The sequence below is a fragment of the Podarcis gaigeae genome (assembly GCF_964106915.1).
Source record: "Podarcis gaigeae genome assembly, chromosome: 3".
In the NCBI taxonomy this organism is placed as follows: domain Eukaryota; kingdom Metazoa; phylum Chordata; class Lepidosauria; order Squamata; family Lacertidae; genus Podarcis; species Podarcis gaigeae.
The window spans coordinates 7,434,241-7,458,036 of NC_139680.1; positions in this window are offsets into that span (position 1 = coordinate 7,434,241).

Below are 23,796 nucleotides of genomic sequence, written 5' to 3' on the forward strand. Positions count from 1 at the left end.
TGTTCTCATCTCCGTCGCACAGACATAAATTGACGGCCAAACTCTTAAGTGATATTTGCCATACTTCTCATGGGTCTGGGGTGTCTGCAGAACTGGAGCCATATTGGGAGGCAAATAAGACAGGATGAGGCCGTCGTGCTTTTGTGTCCATTGTGGACTCTGGCAAGGAAATATTCAAGGGAGGAGAGGCAAGCTGAACCTCTGGCTGTTGTCCCAGATTCAGGCATGATGAATCCGGCTGAAAACAAGATTTCAGCACACTTAAGTGTTGTGTGTGCTTTTCTTCCATCCTGGCTATGATACCATAACTTTGCTGGGCTAGAGGTGTAGTCTTATTAGCCTTTACCGATTGGTGGGCTCTGCATTGCTGCCAGACGAGAGGAAGGAAGTCAAATGACACCGAGGGTTGGTTCAGAGAAAGAGTTCTTTATTTCTGCTTTCCGGAGCAGCAGAAAGGCACTTGCGTGGTCAGTCCACAGCAAGTCCAAAGAAATGAGAAATTTCATGCAGTATATATATCCTCCTGGCACCCTCTCCCCCTTCCCCAGGAATCCAGGCACGTCAGCTTGTACACGCAGGTTGACATCACAGATGTTCCTGCTCCAGTACTCTTAACTATAAAAGGGTTTTCCTTCCTGTACTTCTGACCATAAAAGGGTATTCCTGTTCCTATACTCTTATCTTGGAGCACCAACTCCAAGAACACACTCTGGTGCTGTTCCTGGACTAGGTCTGTGTGTCAGAGCGTGGTAAGATAAGACCAAGACATGTCGTCCCTACTCCACTGGAACAGCCAAGGTCGTCCATTGCCGTGACTGATAAGGGAGAGAGCTTTGTTTATACAGCTGTGTTCTTGTTATGCATTTGCTCAACAGCTCAAGTTAATGCATTTTAGAAATGTTCTCTTGAAGAAAGAAAGAAAAAGGGGGGTTTCGGGTCCCGTTTCAAACTGACTGCACAGAAACCCATTCTTTCAGAGGGGTGTAGTGAAGCAATGAAATGCATGGAGGCAGCGAGCAGGGGCAGGTATCAGTTCTCCTCACTCATCAGCACATTTCCTTGTAAGTAAATCCCTCCTTTATTCACAAATGTGGCAGACACATGAAAAAGCATTGCTGCTCCCAAACCATCTAGTTTGGCCCTCAGTTTGACTCAGGAGGCAGAAGCCCCCCAGCCTCCAATTTCTGCAAATAACTTAGACTTGTGTGAGACACAGGCTACATTCACAGAGCTGTGATTTGCAGAGTGGGTTAACAATCAGTCCTGCTTCACAAGCAGCTCTGGAAATTGTAGCCCAGTGAGGAGAATAGGGGGTTTCCTAACAACTGTCAGCTCCCAGAATATTTTTGGGAGAGCCACAACTGTTTAAAGTGGTGTCATAGGGTTTTATATGTATGCTGTGAATGTGACCACAGCCAGCAATTGATCCACCACAGAGCCAATTGTTCTTAAAGCCTGTCGCTATCACTGGGCTTCAACATGCCCACCAGGTCAGACCTTGGCCTTCAGGTAGGCTTGTCAAATCTCAGGTCTCAAGGTTCTAAGTATCACCTCCAGGCCAAGAATCAAACTATCTTGACCTTTAAAGCCCTTTGTGGCTTAGGGCCCTCATATTTATGGGACCGCCTCTCCTGGTATGCCCTACAGAGGACCTTAAGGTCCATGAATAACCATAGCTTAGAGGTCCTGGGCCCTAAGGAAGTCAGACTATCCTCCACCAGGGCCAGGGCCTTTTCAGTGATGGCTCTGACCTGGTGGAATGCTCTGTCCCATGAGACTAGGGCCCTTCAGGATTTAACCTTCTGTCAGGCCTGTAAGACAGAGCTATTCCGCCTGGCCTTCAATTTGAATTCAGCCTGATCTTTTATTTCCCTTCCCTTCTCTTCCCGCCCCCTCCCCTTTCATGAAGATTGCCCACTCTGAGACCCCACAGCTAATTCTCCCTTGGCCTCCTCACTGGCCCAAGTAGGACCAATTCAGCCAGCTAGCCCTGGGGATTATCTAATGCTTATTAGATGGATTTCCCCTAAATTGATTTCTGAACTTTCAATTTTATTGTTATTCATGTTTTTATACTGTATTTTATGCTGCTTTTACAATTAAGTGTTTTAAATTTGTTGTTAGCCGCCCTGAGCCAGGTTTTTTAATCGGGAAGGGTCTGGTATAAATAAAAATTTATTATTCCAGACCGTTCCCGATTAAAAAACCTGGCTCAGGGTGGCTACTTTTCTCAAAGTAGCTGTTTTACTACAAAGGAATTTCAGAAATAGACTGGAAAGAGAAGCTGCTGAATTGCAACTTATCACCAAACTTAAAACCATGGAGAAACCTGGTCTGAACCAGAGCCAGTGTGGTGTAGTGGTTAAGAGCGGTAGTCACGTAATCTGGTGAACTGGGTTCGCTTCCCCGCTCCTCCACATGCAGCTGCTGGGTGACCTTGGGCCAGTCACACTTCTTTGAAGTCTCTCAGCCCCACTCACCTCACAGAGTGTTTGTTGTGGGGGAGGAAGGGAAAGGAGATTGTTAGCCGCTTTGAGACTCCTGAAGGGGAGTGAAAGGCGGGATATCAAATCCAAACTCTTCTTCTTCTTCTTCTGAACAAAGACCTTGGATTCTTATCTCATTATACATGACAAAGCCATTTTTCACCTTTTCACCCCTTGCTTTTTCCTGTAAGACCTATTGCAGTCGTTAAGAGTCGTCAACAGGCTCATCACAGCTATCTGCCAATCACCCATTCCCACCACCCTTCTGAGTAATACCCCTCCCCACCTTCTCACTATATAGAAGGGTCTGGAAACTTCTGTTTCAGTGTATCTGAAGAAGTGTGCATGCACACGAAAGCTCATACCAAGAAGTGACTTAGTTGGTCTTTAAGGTGCTACTGGAAGGATTTTTTTTTTGTTTTGACTATGGCAGACCAACACGGCTACCTATCTGTAAGAGTATAAGTGTAATGGTTGTAAGCGGTTACTTGTGCATAAGCTGCCTGCTAGTTGTGTCCGATTGCCTGGTTCACCATGCCTTGGCTGACAGCCCACACTCCGTGGCCGGTCAGTCGCTTGCAGAATCTGTCAGTGGGCGTTTCTTGAACCTTTTCCAGCATAAGAGCTGTTTGACGCCAAGTCTCCTCCTACTTTCCCTGCGCGGAACTCGTCTGTGCAAGTAAGGGGAAGGCAGGGGTGTGCCAGCGCTCTCTCCACTAGTCTCTGATGCAGGGTCTTGGAGACCAGTCTCCAATTCCTCCATCTCCCTCCCTTCTCTACTGGTGTTGCGCTGAATTCCTTCCCCCCTGCTGGTCCCCTCTCCGGCATCGCTCTGGATCCCTGCCTCCGCCTCTCGCTCTGATGTCAGTTCCCTGACAATAAGGCAAGCTTCCTGGATCAGCCCAATGGCTCATCTAGTCCGCCTTTTGGTGCAAATGCACTGACTGGTGTTTGGCAAGCTACTTTCAATCATTCACCACCCTCTCAAACCACATATGCAAAAAGCGGAGGCAAGGGGGAAGTACTCATTCTGTCCTACTTTACGGGGTTGTCATGAGAATAACTGAGTGAAGCTGAATACACTAAAGCACTGCACAAGTGCCTTTTTTTGTATATACAGATGACTGATAACTTTTGGGGACTGCTAAATAGCATCCCTAGGATGTTGCTCTGTGCGATACAGTTGGTTCCCATCATATCTACACAGTCATTCATTGGTGGAGGTTTTCCCATCAGAAATGCTTCGTGAATGGACTTCCGGCATGGTGCGCTTAAGGAGTCGGTTGGGGAAAGTGCTCCGCTTCAGTGTGTGATGGCCTGGGAATCCGATTCAGAGGCTGAACCGGAGGAATCCCAGCCTGCACAGGAGTCCCCGCCTCCAGGGCCGGCTGAACTGGGGCAGGGCCTTGATTCTGAAGCCCCTGCACCTGTGCCGGATCCTCAGGAGCAGGAACCAGGTGAACCCACTCTGGCTCCAGAGGTGGTTGAGGACTCAGTGCCTACAGGTGAGTCTCCCCCTGAGCCCAGTAACCCTTCAGCCTCTCCTGAACTGCAGAGGCTCAGGGCAGAGAGGCGAAGGGAACTGGTTTCTCCCAGGAGGAGTGCTCGCCTTAAGGCCAGGAGAGGCGGGTCTCCTGGGGGACGGGACTGCCCCTGGCCTCAGAGAAGCTAAAGGCCAGTCAGCCCGGTCCCAGGTTGCTGGAGCAACGTCGTTGACAAGCTGTTTCGGCCAGCATCCAGTCCTGTTTCCCCCAGAGTTCCTGTCCTTGCCCGGCTTCCCACTGTGGACCCTGCTTTGCCCAAGGAGGACTGTCTGCCGACCCTCAACTCAGGTCCTGGACCTCGCCCCACGGTAACCTCCCCCCTGGACCAGCACACAGTGGAGCATACCCTTTGCAGTAAACGAGAGGGAGGGGGCGCAAGGCGACGTTAACTCCCCCAAAAAATTGAGGAGGAGGTCTCCAATCGAAAGCATCAAGCAGCGCAAAAAGGGGTTTCCACCTACTCCATACCACCAAAAACAGACACAAAAGCTGTGAGGAGGACAGGAGAACCTTGCGCTAAAGGGGCAGCACGGTCTACCGCGAGACGCCTCAAGACCTGGCAAAGTAAGCACCAGGTTTCACATTTAAATCAACTGACGCCGAGAACAATCACCCCATCAAAAAAAAAAAAAAAAAAAGATAACCAGCAACAACTGAAAGGGGACTGGTAAGCAGTATTCCCACTGAATTTGCCCATCCATAGACCTGTGCTCATTTTGTCTGTATTGCCTGCTCCCACCACAAACCATTCCACCTGCCCCATCTATCCGCATCGTAAATAAGGGTTAGCTGGTGAAAGAAGCACAGCTCCCTGATATGGAGACGACAGTGTGGCCTCCACCTGGGGAGCAAATGTGTGTTCGTTTGATTGATTGCTAAAAGATTCCACTACAGTTTGAATGAACATGTAGTCTTTGTTGTCTTTTGCACAGTAAGTGTCATGCGTTTCACAGTGTAACTGTGGTATACATTCATTATTTGTGACGTTCTGACAGATGCAATCAATCAGCAGATTATGTATGATGACCATGTAATTTTAGTTTTATGGAAGGCTAACCAACGCAGATTGTCAGGAGCTTTTGAAGTTAATGCACAGAAGGAAGGCTGTGTCACACTTGTGTGCCTGTGAATGTAGGCGGGCATCATTCATCCAGCTCTCTTCATAAGGTTTAACTTAAAAATGTGTACACTAAGTCAAGCAAGAAAAGAGTAAAAGGATGCAATCTTCTGTCACTTCAGGCAGACAGATCTTATAGTATTGATTAGTTTCCCAATGGGTCTGTAGCCTGGACCCCACAGCTGCAAGAGACTTTGGAATTGGAGGCGAGAACGGTAAGGTGGGGAGCGCGAGAGAAGAACTCCAAATGTCATCAAAGCAAATGGTCTGTGAATGTTGCTTCAAAGCTACTCATTAGTTGGCAAGATATCTCACCACAAAGGTTGTAAAGAGGTTTTCCTGGAGGGGAAGGTATGACAAAATGCACTTCTTGGCAAGATGCTTTCTGCTTCAATTGCAGGCCACATTAATTCTTGCTTCATACGTAAAATTAATTAGAGGATTAACATCTTTTATGAAATTTTGCCAGAATCACTCTGACAGTCTCTCTCTCTCTCTCTCTCTCTCTCTCTCTCTCTCTCTCTCTCTCTCTCTCTCCTCCCCCACCCCCCTTACCCATTTTGCCAGGAATAGACCTCAGGCCTGTACTCTAATGAAATTGCAAATTGACTTGTGTTCCAATGATGCTTGACTAAAATGAACAATTAAAAAATGTGTTGCTTACAATGTGATGGATCAGCTGATCTTTTCAGGGAAGATTAATTAGCTCCAAGACCCACCTTTCTTATGTAATAGACCAAAGGCCAAATACTCAATGCCTTTACAGAGGCAATAATCCCAGTGGCATATCCAGAGTCTTCCCAGTTATTCAACTGAGATCAACTGGGATTCACCAGGAGCAGAATTTGGGTCTAGAAACAATTAGTGGTAATTGTGGTTCAGCTGTGATCAGAAAAAAATGCAGCGGACCTCTTCCTTCCAATGAAGTCAAAAAGAGACTTATTCCCCAGTTTTCAGGCTTACCATATACAACCAAATAATATGCTTGTAATGATTTGTATCAATGGAATAAAATACAAATTGTTACAAGTATTTAATTGGTTGTGTATGGAATAAAATGGAAACAAGTCAGCTTGTAATGTTATGAAAATACAGAATATTCCAGAAGTCTATTTCTGGTGATAGAAAAGAGGGGTGAAGAAAGTGTGGCAAAATTTTGCAGAAGACGTGAAAGTTTCTCTACTGGGTCGTATAGAAACTGACTATAGATAATATAATCTACAGCACAATCCTATTCATTTTTGCTCAGAAGCATGTCCTGTGGTGCTCAGCATGGCTTTCTCCTGGTCAGTGTGTTTAGAATTACAGTCCCAGTCAAATAAATTCTCAGACTTCTGTAATGCAGGCTTTAAATTCTCCCTAAAGCCACACAACTAACCTTGCACTGCACCCACGCCAAATGCTTTTGCCTCGATGGAAAATGTCCTTGAACTCTGATAATGCATCTTGCTTGCCCAAATGAAGAATGAAGAGATGTGGGGCACATCTGTGGAGGAAGAAACATCTGGAATTTGTGTGGCTAGAATGCAGCATGATCAGCAAAGCTTAAGAGTCATGTCTGTGGCTCTGGTCATCTGCTGCTTCTGTCCCTTCCCACCACAGACATGTGGCCCTCAAAAGGGATAGTAACGCTCAGGTTGAAAACATTTCCCTGTCCCTGCTGTATTGGGAATGTGTTTATGTTTGTCAAATGAGACAACCATTCCTCTAAGCTTTCATATAGCTTACTGGCTTTAATGGACCATTGATAGCTGTATGATGCTTGCTTAAATGGTCACTAACACAGACCCTCCAAGTGTCCCTATTTTTTCAGGGAAACCCCTAATTTAGAGAAGCCATCCTGGTTTCTGATTTGATCCCAGAATGTCCCTATTTTCATCGGAAAAAAATGTTGGCAGGTATGCTAACACGTTTGGATGAGTGTAGCTGCTAGCTACTGAACATCCTGTACTTGCTTGGGTAAAGTTTGGAATGAAATGCTTTGAATGTTGCCAGATGGAACTGCAATTTTTGCAGCTGGCTTCTATGAAAACTGAAGCTGCTTTAAAGTCTAGCATTATTGGGGTGTTTGCCTCCTCCTGCTCAGCTTGTTAGCTTGAAATGAAGTAGATCTTATGGAAATACCACAAGCTTTCAGAGTGGTTGCGGATGCTGTAAGAGTTCCATTCCCTGGTAAAAACAAGGAAGGTCAAGGACCCCTGGACAGTTAAGTCCAGTCAAAGGCGACTTTGGGTTTGTGGCACTCATCTCGCTTTCAGGCTGAGGGAGCCGGCGTTTGTCTACAGAAAGCTTTCCAGGTCATGTGGCCAGCATGACTAAACTGTTTCTGGCACAACAGGACACTGTGACAGAAACCAGAGCACACGGAAATGCCATTTACCTTCCCACTGCAGCGGTACCTATTTATCTACTCGAGCTGGTATGCTTTCGAACTGCTAGGTTGGCAGGAGCTGGGACAGACAAGAGGAGCCCACTGGGAGATGTAAAACAATGCTGTGTGCTATCTTAAAGCTCTTTCCTATAAGTCAGACCACATCTAAAGAATGTGTCTTCCTTTCAGTTCAGCACACCTTTTGAACTTCCTTATTATATTGGATGGACTTGGTCACATTTCCTGAAACTTTCTGGACTCTTTCTACGGTTCTCCCTGAGTACAGGATTTGATTGGCACTGTGAAGTTGTGGCACTGAGGAAGACAGATTGTGATAAAAGAGCTCCCACCTTCCTGTTATGGTAGGTAAATATGCTTTTGAATTAGGGTGTTGGAGGAGACTCTTGAGAGTCCCATGGACTGCAAGAAGATCAAACCTCTCCATTCTGAAGAAAATCAGCCCTGAGTGCTCACTAGAAGGAGAGATCGTGAAGCTGAGTCTCCAATACTTTGGCCACCTCATGAGAAGAGAAGACTCCCTGGAAAAGACCCTGATGTTGGGAAAGATGGAGGGCACAAGGAGAAGGGGACAACAGAGGATGAGATGGTTGGACAGTGTTCTTGGAGCTACCAGCATGAGTTTGACCAAACTGCGGGAGGCAGTGGAAGACAGGAGTGCCTGGCGTGCTCTGGTCCATGGGGTCACGAAGAGTCGGACACGACTAAACGACTAAACAACAACAAATAGATATCTAAAGCCATTTGCACATAACAAAATATGTATTTTATCAAAGTAATTGTTGAACTAAAATACAGTTAAGAAGAAGTATATTAATAGTGGAATTTTTTTGGGGGGGGCAAGAGAGTGGGGCCCTAAGCTATAGTTTGTTTAGCTTATATGTAAATCCGGCACTGCTGTTACCCCTTCAGCTTCCAACAGCTCCCTCTCCCAGTCTGCCTCTTCTTCTCCCTCTGACCACTCATTGTTGTCCCACCACCACGCCCCTGGCTCTGAGTCTTCTTCCCCTGGGGCTTCCCTTGGGGGTTCCCCAGCTGGGGGTACCTCCTAACCCTCTTCTACAGCCAGCCAGTCCATGACAACAGAGCAGAAGAGAAGGGTATTCTAGCGTCTGCTATTGGCCAGGGTACCAAAGGATGTTCTGCTCTGCCTCCCAGCAACAACATCATGGAATGCAATAGCAGATGGCATGAATAGGGCACTGCCACTCACCTGACCTCTGGGTGATCACATCAGTTCTGTTTACTGGTAGCTGCAGAGGGAGGTGGCATCAAGGAGAATGCAGTACATTAGGCACCTGCAAAGACAATCTGGTGCTCCTGCTGGTGCATTTGCACTGTGCCAGCTTCTACTTCCTAGCAAGCAGGAGCAACGTGACTGACCAGAGATCAGGTGAGTGCTAGTGCCCCAGCAGGCCACCTGCTAGTGATGCAATTAGCTTGCGTCATCCATCTCCAGGGAAGAAGCAGCTGCAGGAACATTGCCTTCCACTCTCCCTTCCAGAATGAGTAAAGGTAAAGGTAAAGGGGACAGCTTCTGGGTCATGTGCCAGCATGACTAAGCCGCTTCTGGCAAACCAGAGCAGCACACGGAAACGCCGTTTACCTTCCCGCCATTGCACGTTGACGTGCTTTCGAACTGTTAGGTTGGCAGGAGCAGGGACCTAGCAGCGGGAGCTCACCCCGTTGTAGGGATTTGAACTGCTGACCTTCTGATCGGCAAGCCCAAGGCTCAGTGGTTTAGACCACAGTGCCACCTGCGTCCCAACTCCAGAATGAGTACTTGGCGCCAATGACCAGTTGCTCAGAGATTGCAAGAAGTGAGAGGCAGTGCCAGTCAGAGAGGAAGAAGGGCTATTGGGACAGTTGCAAGGTGTCCATCCCAGCAAGGGAAGATCAGCCTGGCACCAAATGAATGTGAATATTAGTTTATCACTTGCCAGTTTCACCTGGACAGTGCATGAACTCCATCTTGGGGAGATCACTTCAGTGCTGCTAATGCAGTAGTTTGACTTCACCCCTGAAGGCACATTCCATTGTCTCTCAAGACAGATGGATGCCAACAATACTTTCTTCTGCCATTATCAATGATCTGTCTCTCCTATGCCTTTTCCCTCTGCTCCTCTTCTCATATGTCTCTTATCTATTTACTTGGTACACTTAAGAGCAGAGTCTCTCAATACTTCGTACACTTAAGAGCAGGGTATCTCAATATTATTTGTTTGGTGGGTGGGTGGGAAGGAAATAAATAAAGGAATACCCAATTTCATTACAAAAAGGGGTTTTATATTACAGAATTTTGTATTATATAATTATAGAATTTCATTTTTTTAAAATGCTCACATGAATGAGGCACTTCAAATGTTATTGAAATTACGAAACCAAATGCATCCAAAAATATCACTGCGATGAAGAGAGCTAGCTTTAACTTTTTAGTCTCTTAGAAGAATTCCCAAAGACTTTTTCCTCCATGACAGAAAAGCAGCCCAAATGAACCCTGAGATTTGCCTGAATATACAAAAGGATGCTTCCTGCCTTAGTTAATCCCATTTGACAGGAACTCTAGAGGAGATCCTTCTCAGTTCACACCTCTGCCTAGTTCCTGTGCAGGATAAATGCTAAGCACCTCATCTTTACAGTGCTTGGTCTATGTGCAGGTGCATACATGTGTGTCCCCTGCTGTCCCTCCTGGAATAAAACATGAAAATGTGGTTCCCTTGCTATGTCTTTTGTCTCCATTTGCCCAAGGGAAAATTGCTTATTCACTTCAACTTCCAAGCAGCTCTGCACATACAAGAATGCTGTGCTTAATGTAAGTTTTTGAAACTAACAGGAACTGTATCTGTGTATCTTTTACACTGTTCCATAATTGCTTGCTTATCCTGAAAACTTTAATTAAAAAACAAACAAAACTTGAATTAGAAGCTTGAATAACTTTGCTAGCTCACAAAGTTGGGCAGCTTGTGTCTAAGATATTTGGTTAGTTAAAAGAAGCTTGCTGATGGCTGTCTCTGCAGGGTTGCCATGTGCCAGACTTGAGGTGTCTAATGTCTGTGATAGGTGGTGGCAGATTAAGAAGAAATAGACTTATCTGTTCCCTCCGTGATTAACCGATCCAAGAATGGATAACACCCCCCTGGATAAATCGTTGTCCCTTCACCCCTCCATGCCGGACTTGGAATCAACATACATCGAAGACCATCCACGTCCTGAGACGGTAGTGGCCACCTCAAGTCAGGCTTCTCCACCAAAAATCCAACAATCATGTGAGGAAGACACCACAGTGCCGAGAGTCACCACAGAGTGGACTGAAGACCCAGCAGGACATATAAACCAAATGATCACAAGTGGATCGGTTAGATCCCCAAAGAGGACGGCTCCAGCGGACTTGGCAGGAGCCTCTTCAGGGCCTAGTTGGGCCCGACAGCTAAAAACGTCAAATATTATCTCTATTCACAATAGCTCAAGAGGCACACCTGCGCCAAAAGGAGAGAAGTCATCTACCATTAGTCAAAGGAAAATTACTGACTTCTTTAAATTTGACAACCCACCAAGATCAGCGTTCCCCCCTTCTCCATTGTGACTACCCAAACCTCAGTCAAATCTTCCCCCGTTCTCCCTTTTAAGCTGGAACATAGCAGGTTGGAAGGGGAAAAAATCTGACCCGGACTTTGTAAAACTAATAAACTCACACCAAGTAATTCTCTTGCAGGAAACATGGGAAGAGGGGAGAGTAGATATTAATGGTTTTGATGTTACATCATTACCGGCATGCCCGTCTACTAAAGGAGGCCGGCCTAGTGGAGGATTAGTTATAGCAATTTCCTTGAAAATACAGGCAAAACTCACACTTGTAAATGCTTCCACCTTTGCAATTACAGCCCTGGTTACGGGGAAAAACTTTGAACTTGTTATAACAAATGTTTATCTTCCTCCTGGAGGCAACATTGCAGACTTATACATTAAATGGGGAATCTTGGAGGAACATCTTACTCTTTGTCACTCCAAATACCCCAATATACCCAATGTTATAGCAGGGGATTTCAATGCTCGCACTGCAACAAACTGGGAGTCTTTAATCAAAGCCAAATGGTGGATAACCCCAGAATTCATTAATGACCTCTCCCTCCATAATCAAAGACTTTCCAAAGACAAAAGGGTAAATGAAGCAGGAACCCTTCTTTACCAATTGGTACTACGTCTAAACCTAGTGATTCTAAACGGGAACTGCCCGCCTGACGTACTGGGTGAGTTTACACACATAAGCTCCTCTGCAAACAGTGTCCTGGATTATATGTTAGTATCTCATGACATATTCCCCAAATTTTCCCATTTTAAAGTTGAAAATATTCAATTGAGCGACCACCTACCGTTGGTCGCCATAATGACTATAGACTGGACCCCAGATGGAGACAGACACCCAACACATCTGATTATGAACTCAGTATTGCAAATCAAAAGTGTAAAATGGTCCGAACTACAGGCCCAAAAATACTCAGCATATTTCCAACAAGGACTAAAACAAGCATATTCAGGCTTAATCAAGGATTATTATGATTATGACCAAACTCTAAGACTATTCTCAAATTTGTCGGAAGATCTAACATCTTTTTCTCTGTCCCGATGCATAAAATAAACCGAACACAAAGGAAGATAGGTGCATTGTGGTTTAACAGTGCTTGTAAACAGGCTAGACAACTTCTTGGTAACATCTACAAAGAGTATAAAGCCTCCGGGGCAACGGTCTTGCCAAAAGAATATTTCCAAGCAAAATTGGCCTACAAGCAAATTCAAAAGGAAGCCAGACAGGAATGGCAAGTGAATCAATGGCGGGCAATCATAGAAGCCTCATCATCACGGAACTCCAGACAATTTTGGCTCCTGGTAAATAAAAGAACTAAAAAATACCCTTTGACTATTATTCCTGCCCCGGTTTGGGAATCTTACTTAAAAAATTACTTTGCCACAACTGACTGTATTGCTAACACAAGAGATGAATTCCAAGATCAGCTTCCCCTCTGGCCCCCCACCAATCCGGAAGACATCCATGATTTGATCATTAAACTCAAAACAGGGAAAGCACCTGGGCCAGACCTGATCCCGGCAGAAGCTATAAAATACCACGCAGACTGGTGGGCCAAAGTCCTGGCGACCATCTTCGATGCCGTTAACAACTCTGGAATGATCCCGGAAGTATGGAAGGACGCTGTTATAGTTCCAATCCACAAAAAGGGCTCACCAGATGACCCGGGGAATTACAGAAATATCAGTCTGCTCTCAATAGTGGGGAAACTGTATGCCCGCTTCCTGCTGAACAGACTTATCCAATGGTCCGAAGAGAAAAAATTAATTGGGCCCGAACAAGCTGGATTCCGCCCAAAACAGTCAACAATTAATCATATTCTAATTTTACAGCATCTTGCCTGGAAATATTCCACCCCAAAGGGTGGCCAACTCTGTGTGGCATTCATTGACCTAAGGGCAACATTCGATAGTATCCCCAGGAGCATCCTCTGGGAAAAACTCACCCGCTGGGGCATCGACAGAAGGCTTCTCTGGCTAATAATCAAACTCCATGAGAACTCAGCGGCTAGAGTGAGATTCACCCCAGAGGGTGATCTCACCAATTCAATTCCCATTAACAGAGGTGTCCGACAGGGTTGTATATTGGCTCCATTCCTGTTCAATTTGTTCATAAGCGACATGAGGACTCCCCTAATAGAGGCTCAAGAAAGGATTCATGCACCCCGCCTAGCACTTTATCGCTGCCCTTTGTTACTATATGCGGATGACGCAGTCATACTTTCCTTTTCTAGAGTAGGTCTCAGGAGGGCCTTGAAAATTTTTGGATCATATTGTAACGTAAATTCCCTTACAATTAATTATGGAAAATCTAAGATACTAGTTTTCTCAAAGAGCCGGAAAATCCATAATTGGAAAATTGATGGGAGAGCCATCGAACAAGTCTATAAATTCCAATATTTGGGAGTTTGGTTACAACATAACCTTAGATAGAAGGCCCATGTAGCCTATGTTACAAATAGAGCCAAAGCTATCTCCTTGGCGATCTTGCGATTCTTCTTCACCAATGGGGCCCTTCATATCCCATCGGCGTTGAAAGTCTTCAAGGCCAAGGTGATTCTGACAATTGCTTATGCCATCTCAATTTGGGGGACTTTTGTCAATCTATCTCACCTAGAGGTTATTCAAAATCAGTTTTTAAGAGGGATATTGAAACTGCCCAACTGTGTAAGTAATACAGCGTTACGCATGGAACTTAACACTGTATCCCTGGAAAACGCTCTGTGGAAGCACATACTTTGTCACTGGTTATCTCTATGGTACAATCTCCCCAACTTGTACTTGATACAATGTATGTGGAGAGATGATTTCCAGAGCCCATGGGTAAAAAATTTACAGCTGAAAATTACAGCAATGCGAATCTCCCCATCCAAATTACTAGAGCAGGACATAGTTCCAGCTAAAAGAACAGTAACCTGTAAACTAGAGGAGATGGACTTGCAGCAGAAAATGGTCTTGGGCATGTTGGAATTCGAGCCCGGTCAGAGGTATGTGCCTATCTGTTCAGGCACCGGCTGAATTCCTTTGACCTCCCTCCGGCAACTCCCGGCAGGAACAACACGAGGTCCGTTCCGGCGATTTTCCTCAGGCTGTGAGAAAAACACACCAACTGCTTCTCCTCCTCCCTGCTCCCTGCATGTCCCCAGGGAGGGGAATCAGACACAGACAGAAATGTAACTACATGCTTTTATTCCTGTCTTTAGCAGTCATACAGTAAAAGATGTCTGCTCTCTTCAACAAACAGAGAGAAACTCCAAACTCCACCCATGTACATCCTGTACAGGTCATATGACACACACTGAGCTCACATCCTGTGCTCAATAAGGAGAATGGACTGCCCCTTCGTTTTCATGGCAACAGTCACATACTTCCTGTTTGGCTTTCCAGCCACAAGCAGCAGACTGAGCTGCTAGAGCCTTTGCTTGCTGCAGCATTGCTGCTTTAGAATAACATACTCCCCCTAAAGTATCAATGCGTGCTGCGAGCAAAGCGTCATCCAGAGAAGAAAACAAACAGTTGTTATACTTATAACATTCCCCTGTTGTTTCAGTTCCACCCTTGGAACTACCCGCCACTGGTTTTACCAATGTACCTCTCTGGTTGTGTGACTTCCAAGGAATGAGTGCTTCTGCATTACCTTGGTTAACAACTCTCTGTTGTGCCTTTGTCTCTGACTCAGACACAGCTTCAATCTGACCTTGGTCGTTTACAACAGCAACAGCTAAGTTAGCAAACTCTTGTGAATACCTCTTGGGTGGTACACCCTTCGTTGCTCTCTCAGACCTACGTAAGAGGTGCTGCTCTTCTTTGCTTTCTGGTTCAACCTTTGGACTCTTTGGAGAACCAGTACCAATTGTAAACAGTGGTTCATCCTCCTCTTCTGAGGGTCTAGTCATTATGTGAGATTTCCTCTCAATGACTGTGACAACTGAGCTGTCTGAGCTATCGCTGTCATCATCAGTACTACTGAACTCAATAAAATCAACATCATCATCATCATCATCAGAATCATCATCACTTCCTGTGGGAAATGTGTGAACAATCACTCTCTCCTGTTCAGGAGCACTCTCTAGAAATTTTGTGAGAATCACCTTACCAGATTCAGACAAAATTACTCTGTAGAGACCCTTTTCATAACCCACAAAAATGCCTCTGGCATTCTTTACTCCACCCGGAGCTTCTGTCCTCACATGAGACCCAAACACCTTGAAATGGGCAACAGAAGGTTTTCTGTGGAACAGTTTCTCAAAAGGAGAACTTCCCAACTCTTTTGAAAACTTTCTCAACCACGTATAACAAAATGACATTAGCGACTCAGCCCAGTACTCATGTGACAGATGTGAACTAAGCAATTGCGCTTCCATTCCCTTTTGCAATTCTTTGTTCACCCTAACACAGACACATCTGTTCCAAGCTTCTTCGGAACTAGCAATTTTGTGTCTTATCCCTTTCTTCTTCAGGAACCTCTGGAAATCCTGTAAAAGAAAAATTGGCTTCTCATCTGTGCAAAGACAATTTATGTCAGCATCATGCATATTTTTAACCTTGTCACAAAACTCTTTAAACCTTTCTAAGGCTTCTTGCGGTCTCTCCAAAAGATAAATCCAGACAAAACCTGTAAAAGAATCAACACATATTAGGTAATACTTTGCATTGCCTCTAGATGGTGCTAAAGGACCAATCACATCAGCATACACCCGCTGAAACGCCCTGTTGACCCTCGAGGTCACCTTCTTGGTGTTCTCCTTGGCTACACCTGCAAAAGAAATCATGTTAGAATCACAAGAATTACATTCCATGTAATCACTTTGATCAAATGTCAACAAATACAGTCCATCTTTCTCTTTGGCAGAAAGATACAACTCTCCATCTTTGTAGATCTCGCAGTGTTGATCATCATAGGACAGTTTTAGTCCCTTCTTGGCAATCTGCGAAACGCTGAGCAGATTGTACTTCAACTCTGGAACCAAATATACATTGTTTATAGTCAAGTTCAGACTTTCAAGATACACAGTCCCAATTCCGGTGGCTTCCAGCTCTTGACCGTTGGCCTGTTGTACCGCGAAGCTTTGCTTCTTAAACGTAAAAAATAGTCCTCTGTGTCCTGTCATGTGAACTGTCGCTCCCGTGTCCAAAACGAAAGAATTCCCCACTTCTGGTGTGGCTTTTAGCGACATCAAAGCCTTTGCAGTCTTTGCCTTTGGGATGGTATGACTTTTGCCTGATGCCTCAGACTTTGCGGAGCTTCCCTTGGCTCCTTTCTGCTGACGTGGCTTCTTACAGTACCGCTGAAGATGCCCAGTCTGCCCACAATTGTAGCATCGGACAACGTTCAAAGCTACAGCGTTTTCTCCAGTAGCAACAGCAGTGGGGGTGTCAGAACTCCGTTCTTGTCTCCCCCTGTCCTTGACTTCCAGGGCGGCAAGTCTGTCATGTTCATTCAGAACGACGGCAAAGACCCTGTCCGACGTTAGATCAGCTGCTGGGAGAGACCCCAGCTGACTGGCAACTGTTTTGTAAGTCCGATTCAGGCTGTTTATCACCATGAAGCAAAACACTTCCTCCTGCAGACGGAAATTGCGTTCCACCATCTGTTGACGCAGAAATTTCATTTCCGTCAGGTGCGCTTGAACATCTCCATCAGGCGCAAGCCTCAGGTTGGTCAGCTTCTCAAAATACAGCAACGCTGAAGAACCTGCATCTCTCTGATGTGTCCTTCTCAGCGTGTCCCAAACATCTTTCGCGTGCTGTAAATCTTGTATATGGATAAGCTGAGAATCTGACATGCACAGAATTATAGCAGTTCTGGCCTTCACATCCTGTGACTCCCAAGCACGTGTTGGTGCTGCAGGGATGGGGTTCTCAATCACCCCAAACAGTCTCTGATTCTGCAGCAAGGCCTTCATCTTAATAGACCAAGATGCATAATTGTCACTGGTCAGGAAGGGTGGAGAAGGCAGGCCTCCCCCCTTCTTGGCATCCATTTTGAGTCCTTGCATTGACTCTCAAACACAAGCCTCTAAAATCCAAAAGCTGGCTTGTTTACACTCTGTGCACCTGGCAGCTATAACACTGGCCGCTTTGGAAAGTCCCTTTCCAACAGTTCCTTTGGGCCTAAGTCAAAACATAGGCTGTTTTTGCCTCTCTGAGGCAAAGCCTGACTTCCAGCCCTCTCGTGAAACTGGCCTTCGTTGCTAAGCAACAGCATTCCTTTCCTTGGACAGGATTAACCACAGGAATGTTTGGAATGCAGAGCTCTTCTCTCTCGGAGCTGTTTTTCCCAAACCTTGCTCCCTTGAAGCAGAGAATGAATCAACCTGCATTCACACTTCCAAGCCCGAAAATCTCATACCTGGGCTCCGTTGCTTGGCTTTCAGCTTCTTCTGGTCAGCTTCTGGCTGCAGAGAATCAGCTTTCTCACCTCAGGCCTCCATGGAGCAATGAATACAGTAGCTCTGCCACTCTTTCTGCAGACTTCCATGGATCGTAGAAACCATCAGCTCTGCTACCACTGTTGGAAGTCTCGCCCGGTCAGAGGTATGTGCCTATCTGTTCAGGCACTGGCTGAATTCCTTTGACCTCCCTCCGGCGACTCCCGGCAGGAACAACACGAGGTCCGTTCCGGCGATTTTCCTCAGGCTGTGAGAAAAACACACCAACTGCTTCTCCTCCTCCCTGCTCCCTGCATGTCCCCAGGGAGGGGAATCAGACACAGACAGAAATGTAACTACATGCTTTTATTCCTGTCTTTAGCAGTCATACAGTAAAAGATGTCTGCTCTCTTCAACAAACAGAGAGAAACTCCAAACTCCACCCATGTACATCCTGTACAGGTCATATGACACACACTGAGCTCACATCCTGTGCTCAATAAGGAGAATGGACTGCCCCTTCGTTTTCATGGCAACAGTCACATACTTCCTGTTTGGCTTTCCAGCCACAAGCAGCAGACTGAGCTGCTAGAGCCTTTGCTTGCTGCAGCATTGCTGCTTTAGAATAACAGGGCAATGGTACCTGCTCACCTCTAAACCTTGGTTTATTACCCCTCTTAAGGCTCCCAAACTATTTGAATTCCTTAACTTCTTCAGCTCATAGATATGCCTTTGTAAAGGCAAGATTCAACACCTTCCCATCGAACGTGCTGAGAAATAGATTCTCCAATGGACAGATATCGCTCTTATGTGATTGTAATTGTGGGGCATCGGAATCGTTGCATCACATAATTCTTGATTGTGCTTTTCACTTATTGGCCAGGAGCAAGTTTCTTGCTCAATATCTTAAGGGAATTGCCGATGATACGACTGAAGCCAAACTGAGATATCTATTAAATGATGATGACCCCCTAAGATCACTCATGGTTGCCAGATTCTTGATCAGCGTCCTATCCCTAAAGAAGAGAAACAGACTCCTGTGTGGCTCGGATAATCCCTTTAAACCATGATCTATGTTTTAGGATGTAATTAGGTGATATCACCATTGATGTCTTCTATTAATTTATGAGCAGAGGGCAATGTTTATGTTACAAATTTATTGTAATGTATGATGTTGGTCTTTTGTTTTTGTTTTGCTTTGGTTCTTGTCTGTTTTTTTGTAGGTTTTGGCGGTTTTAAATTTGGAGGTTCAAGTACATTATGGTGGTATGGGAAACTGTCGTGTGACGGGCCAATGGCCATAATAAAGATCAATCCAATCCAATTGCAGTCCGTGGGACTCTCAAGAGTCTCCTCCAACACCCTAATTCAAAAGCATATTTACCTACCATAAAAGTATTGGAGCCTCATCTTCACGATCCATAAATTACCATATAGCATATATTCAACACAAAAAACAGTGACGATTTGTTGTTGACAAAGGATAGCTGGACATATAAAGGGCCCCATTACCTTCAGTGGCTTAGGGTCTCATCAAACCTAAATCTGGCCCTGGGTAACAGGGTTTAGTGAGCAGGAAGAGGCTGGGACATAGAGCAGTCCAGACCCAGAAGCAGGAAAGGAGGGGGCCAGGGGACAGAAATGAGGCAGGCTGCTGAAGAATTCAGTGAGTCCTCCCCTCCTGCTGCGACCAACTCCCTTCCCCCCTGGTCTCCCAGAATACATAGAGGAATGAAGAGGGCAGAGCAAAGAGAGACTAGACCGAGGAGGCTCAGCTTGCTTGGGAAGGACCTGGGGGAGGAGGAGTCTTAGAGAGCGGTGGGAAGGACCTTCAGTCCTTGCAACTGCTTCATTGGCGACAAGACACAGAGTGTTTGATTGCTAACCAACTCCTGACTTTGGCTCCTGACATCTATGCAGCCCCAGGACCCGGGGCCAAGGGTCCGTCCTGGCGGGCACCTTCTCAGACCAGTGGATTTGCTTTTCTCCAAACAAGTTCTAACACTCAGACTGTTTCGATCCCAGTTGACATTTCACATTCCTGCCTGCAGTAGCCCCCCCCTCCATTTTTGCTTTATGCTGAGTTAGGATAATCCCAATTCAAATCCGGTTAGAAAATAAAATGTGTGCATTTGTGAACTAACATTATATGTTAAGTATTGAGTGTCAGAAAGGCTGTTACGCCAGTTGCTTTGGTTTCCCTGAAGTCATCAAGGAATAAACTAAATTTTCAAAAGAAGCCCCTGGCAGAATTTGAAAGCTGTAACAACAAATAGAGAGTGTCTTTTCCCTGCTTTACTTACTGGCCCAGTTTAAATTGACACAGCTCTGGAAGATGTCATCTTTCTTTGGCTCCCCTTAAGTCAGATATTCGCACTGCTGTGTTGTGTAGAGTCAGCCTAAAAGGTGTATTTAGTATCAAAGGACTCGGTAAATTCTGCTTTATTGTGCTCTGTACGCCCTACAGGGCATTCTGAAGAGATGAATAATAAGTGTGAACAGGAAGAACAAGTTTCCAGTGCTGTCAAATTAATTAGACCAGCCTTGAATGAAGTGAGGCTTGTCATTAGGTAGGTTGCAAAAATGCAAAGAAAATCACTTGGGCATATACTCCCACCCCCCTGTCTGTTATTACCCCCCCCCCATTTTTTTCGTAAAGAGAGATATGTTATCTGCTCTTTTGTGACCCATAACTGTGTCATTTTCAAACATAGCTTCTGCAGTGAAAATGGGAAGCTCAACATTTTACATAATGCGGGAGCCGGGAGCAGTGCAACGTCTAGAGCAAAAGGTCTATGCATGAGGAAAACCGTATTCAAATCCTTGTTCACTATGGCGATCACTAGGTATCTCAAGGTCAAGCCCATTCTCTCAGCATAACCTGTTTCACAGGACTGCCAGGAAGCTACTTCCCAAAATTCCCTAGAGAAGCTTTCTACTATCTGGTAGGCTCCAGATGTTTTGGCCTCAAACTCTCATCATCCCTGAACTATGGCCCTGATTGCTGGGGCTGATGGGAGTTGGGAAATCCTGTTTCGGAGGAAACTGAGCAAATAAATTACATGTGCAAGGCACCTGGAAAGCTCAGTTCTGGTTGAAAAGCACACTAGAAATGTATAAATGAACGTTATAATTAATGGGTGATGTACAGGGTTAGTCATGCTCAGTCGGGACCCACTGAAATCAATAGACATAAAACATAAGACTAGATTCCCAGCCTTCCTCCAGCGTCCTGTTCTCATAGGGTCCATCCAGAAATGTGCAGGAAATGAGCCCAACAACACTTTAACCTCCTCCGGTTCCCAGCCACTGGTACTCAGGAGCACACTGCCTCCATGAATTTGTCTAATCCTGTTTGAAAGCCTTCCAGGTTGCTAGCCATAACTGTATCTTGTGGCAATAATAAGTAACTGAAGTAACTTGTGCCCATGAATTCCGTTGTGTCCTCTCTGAGTATGACTTAAATATAGGTCAAAAAATGAAATAAAAAACCCACTCACAGTAGCAAAGGTTTCTCCTGGGACAATGATAACCATGACTATGGGACAACAAAGGTCTGTATAGTAAAAACTATGGTTTTCCCAGTAGCGATGTATGGAAGTGAGAGCTGGACCATAAAGAAGGCTGATCACCGAAGAATTAATGCTTTTGAATTATGGTGCTGGACGAGACTCTTGAGAGTCCCATGGACTGCAAGAAGATAAAACCGATCCATTCCGAAGGAAATCAGCCCTGAGTGCTCACTGGAAGGACAGATTGTGAAGCTGAGGCTCCAATACTTTGGCCACCTCATGAGAAGAGAAGACTCCCTGGAAAAGACCCTGATGTTGGGAAAGATGGAGGACACAAGGAGAAGGAGACGACAGAGGACGAGATGGTTGGACAGTGTTCTCGAAGCTACTACTACTTTGACCAAACTGCGGGAGGCAGTGGAAGACAGGAGTGCTTGGCGTGCTCTGGTCCAGGGGGTCACGAAGAGTTCGACACAACTAAATAACAACAACATGGGACAAGAAAACGTGCTTTCAGGTAGGTTGCAAAACGTGGTGTCATGAATGTGGTGCCTCTTAAAAGCAGACAGAGGGAACTGCCCTGAACTTGTGCAGTCCTGCCTCTCCCAGATCCAGATATCTCTTACTAAGAACATAAGAAGGTCATTGCTGGATCAGGTCCATGGCCGATCTAGTCCAGCATCCTGTTCTCACAGTGGCCAACTAGATTCCTGTGCGAAACTCACCCACAACTCCTGTGGTTCCTTAGCAACATTGCTGCCTCTGACGGTGGAGGCAAAGCGTAGCCATAATGGCTAGTAGCTGCTGATAGCTTTATCCGCCATGAATCTGTCTAATCCCATTTTAAAACCATGCTAGAATGAAGGATTAACCTTGTATAGCAATACTTTTCTAAAACGGTGATCAAAAACTTTTAGGTAACATAGTCCCTCAGAAAATCACCATTTTATGTCTGTCAAGGCTTATAATTCATTGTGAAAAGTTGTAAGTCACTCTTCTGAATCCAGAGCTTCTATTAATCCATAGGTAAATGGTTGGCCTGCTTTCTGGCCAATGTTTATGGTGTTTGGCAACAATCCAGTAGCTACTTTACCTTGATATGATTAATTTCTCGCATAATGTGAGGCTTTACGTATGCGGAGTTGAAATAATTCTAGCGGGCAGAAGAGAAATCAAAAGGTCTTGTGTGCCTCACATTTTCAGAACGTCTGAAACAACACGAGAACTTTCCAAGTTTGCCAAAAATAATACCAACTAGCCATGGAAGAGACAACCACAAGAGACATGAGGTTGCCGATGGGTCTCGGCAGCGTGAAAGTAATTGCTCTGCTTTCAGAGCCAAACGCACTGTATCATAACCTGACTTCCCGAAAAGTTAAGAAGTGGAAGGAAAGAGGGGAACTCAAGAATTCAACAAGAGTCATGGTGGTGACCATGCTGACTGTCATTTGGCAAAACCCCTTTTCCCTACCGGAATCATTCTAGCAGCAAGACTTCTCCGTTGCAGTGATTAATCCTGCACAAGAGAATAACATGGCTGTTGATGCACCAGAGGACTAAATGCCTAAAGTTAAGTCAATGTTTAACTTTAAGTACCGTATTTTTCGTCCCATAGGACACACCTAGTTTTTTTGGGGGGGGAAATAAAGGGGGGGGAATTCCCTTTATTTCCCCCCCAAAAAAAACCAGGTCGGGGAAACCGAACCAGATCGAGGAACAGCGGGATGGCGGTGCTGCGCCTCCCTGCTGTCCCCCGAGCTTGTGGGGCTGGCCGATGTCTGCCCGGCGCGTGGGGCACTCTGCTCCTGTGCGCCCTGCGCGCCGGGTGGCAGGCTACTATCTGCAGTGTGGGGAGCCCTGCGGGGAACTCCTGCAGGGCTCCCCATGCTGCGGATGTCTGCCCAGCGTGAGGGGCGCTCTGCTTCAGGGCGCCCCTCGCGCCGGGCGGCAGGCTGCTATCTGCAGCCTAGACAGCCCTGCGGGAACTCCCGCAGGGCTGCCTAGGCTGCAGGTGTCTTCCTGAAGCCTGGAGAGCGAGAGGGGTCGGTGCGCACTGACCCCTCTCGCTCTCCAAGCTTCAGCGAAAGCCTGCATTCGCCCCATAGGACGCACCCAGATTTCCCCTTCATTTTTGGAGGGGAAAAAGTGCGTCCTATAGGGCGAAAAATATGGTAATCCCTTTCATTTCACAGAAACTACTCTGAATTTTCCATTATGATATCCATAGATCTATGGTGCAAAAGGGCTTTAATCTGAATTTAAGATGGCATGCCAAGAAGCTAAAAAGATGGTTTTTATTTTATTTTTTACTTTTAGAATGCCTTATAAAAGTTTTCAGCTCTTTAAAAATTACACAATTAAGAAAGCTCTCAAGCCCTAAAGGTCTCCTTTGTCCAGAGTTTGTGGTCCCCCAGTGGAATTTTCCAGTCTTTTCTTTAGCAACTGGACCCCATGTCCTATATCTCAAAGTGAAACCTCCTCCCTGAAACAATATGTGAGCCACCCTTCAAAATTCACCCTTCTCTGAAATTTTCATCACCGTTATCCAGCCAAGTAATGTGTACAAAAATAAAAATGCATGTACTGGGTAAACTGCAAAAATGCAAATATTATTGAAAGGGACATACAAAATTGCCTTATATTTGGGGAAATTGCTTGGCAAAAATGTATGTATTAGGCAAACTTGCATTCCAAAAAAATAATAATAACCACAAACTTGTGGAAGTGTGGAGAACTGAAGTTAAGACTGGAAAAATGAGAAACTGACAACCCTATATTGACATATTCTCTCATCC